Source organism: Mus caroli, chromosome 7, assembly GCF_900094665.2.
Source record: "Mus caroli chromosome 7, CAROLI_EIJ_v1.1, whole genome shotgun sequence".
NCBI classification, from domain to species: Eukaryota; Metazoa; Chordata; class Mammalia; order Rodentia; family Muridae; genus Mus; species Mus caroli.
Window position 1 is genome coordinate 132,382,985 of NC_034576.1, and position 2,105 is coordinate 132,385,089.

The following is a 2,105-nucleotide window of genomic DNA, read 5'->3' on the forward strand; positions in this document are numbered from 1 at the left end:
TTCCCCATCCTTCCATTTTTGTGCATGTATGATGTATATGTATGTGTGTGTGGGAGTCAGAAGACAACCTTGGGTATCAGTTCTCCTCTTCCATCTTGCTTGAGACAGTCTAGTTGGCCCATGGACCTTCAGGGATTGTCTTGCCTCTGCCTCCCATTTTAGCACAGGAGTTCTGGAATTGTGGATATGAGCTGCCACGCCCAGCTTCCATGGCAATCCCTTTCCCCACTGAGCCATCTCCACAGCACTGTCCTGTGACTTTTGGGACAGGGTCTCACTCTGTAACTCAGACAAATTCACCATACTTCTGCCTCAGCCCTCCCAAGGCCTGGGACTATAACCACGGTTGCTGGACCTCCAGCTTGAATGCTCTATTCTCTTCCTGGAGAGCGAGTCCTCTCCTTTTGGACACGGGAGATCATGGCAGCTCCTCGGGGTCCATCGAGGCTGCCTCAATGGTTCTCAGCCACCATTTGCTGACATCTGTGGTTCTGCACACACTGTCCCTCTGTGTACACTTTCCCTACATAGCAGCTAAATCGCACTGCTCCCTGTACATGCCCAGGTCTTTTGCCTCCAGCAGGGCTGGGGCTCCATTCCTTCTGCCTGGGTTGCCCGGTCCACTTTCATCTCTAAAATTAACATCAGGTCCAAGAGCTCCTCTCTTGGGATCCCTCTATGCTTTCTTGAGGATACAAAGGATGTCACTTGTACTCTTAAGAGTAAGTTTGCATTCCATCTCGTGGTCTTGAGTTCATCCTCTGAGACCTGGAACTTCTAAGGAGCAGTCATGGTGGCCACTACATCCCTGCATTTTTCCAGTGACTCCTGGTATTGATGAACTCATGGTTGCAGGCACTCAGCACGTGGGTTTTTTGTTTTTTGTTTTTTTTTTTTGACACTACTTCAACAAGGCCCTTCCAGGTCACCCTGTTCAAAGCATCCTTGGTGCTACAAGCACCATCTAGCAGTCTTGTTTATGTATCCCTTCACGGTAAACGGTTTGGGTTCCCCTAGCATGTAACACTAATCTCTCTTACTTACCCCAGTGAAAAGGACGGTATCTGGCAGGACAGATGCTCAGACAGTTGTTGGGTGAATGGGTCAATAAGGAAATGAATGCCAGCTGGGCATGGTGATATGCATCTGCCACCACCAGCTAATGGGGAAGCTAATTTGGGAGTATATCTTGAGCTTCTGAGTCTTGAGACAAGCCTGGTCCACATAGCAAGACTTCATCTCAAATCAGTAGTAAAAACAACATTAAAAAAAGGGATCAGATATAAATAAACAAGTAGATATACTAAGATTTTTTTTAAGGAAATGGATGACTAGAGTTGGCATGAGTACTTACCTCTTTGCACAGTGCTTATGAATAACAAGCAGGTTGAACACCGAGGGCCCCTAGGAGAGGCATCAGTCTGCATCAGAAAGATGTATTGGATTAGTGTTAGCTCTGTCTGACCAGCATGTGCCCTGGGACCACATCCTTCTTGTAGGACAACTGGAAATAACATGCATCTCTACTGGACGATGTGGACTCCTCTCTGTGCCCAAACTCTGAAATGAAATGAATAGTGCATGTCAGGACTGCTCTTGAATGTCTCAGTAGCATGCAAGAAAAGTGGCATTCCTGTAAAAATTGCAGAGGCCATGGGACTTTAGGGCAAGTTAACTCAGTAATGAAACCGCCAGTTACTGTTTAGCTGGATTTCAACAGCACCCTGTCCCAGACGTTATCAAGGAATAGCAGAGCATGAGAAATTCCAAGGGCAAGTGGAACCGGAAGAAAACCTCTCAGCAGGTTTGAACCTGTCTTCTGCTTTTGTGGGGGTGGACTGGAAAAGTTTCCCTCCCTCCCTCCCTCCCTCCCTCCCTCCAAGATCTCCAATAGATGTCAGTGGCCTTTTCTCAGGGTGAAGTGTGGTCCACAAGAGCTCCAATAGCTTTGACGTCAACACTAGAACATCTTGGCTTTCATGAACATGAACTTATGAAGAAAAATTCAAATTAGGTGGAGACTATGCTGATCCCTTTTAAGCATGTTTTGTTGTTGATGGTGGTGGTGGTGGTGGTAGTGGTGGTGGTGATGGTGGTGGTGGTGG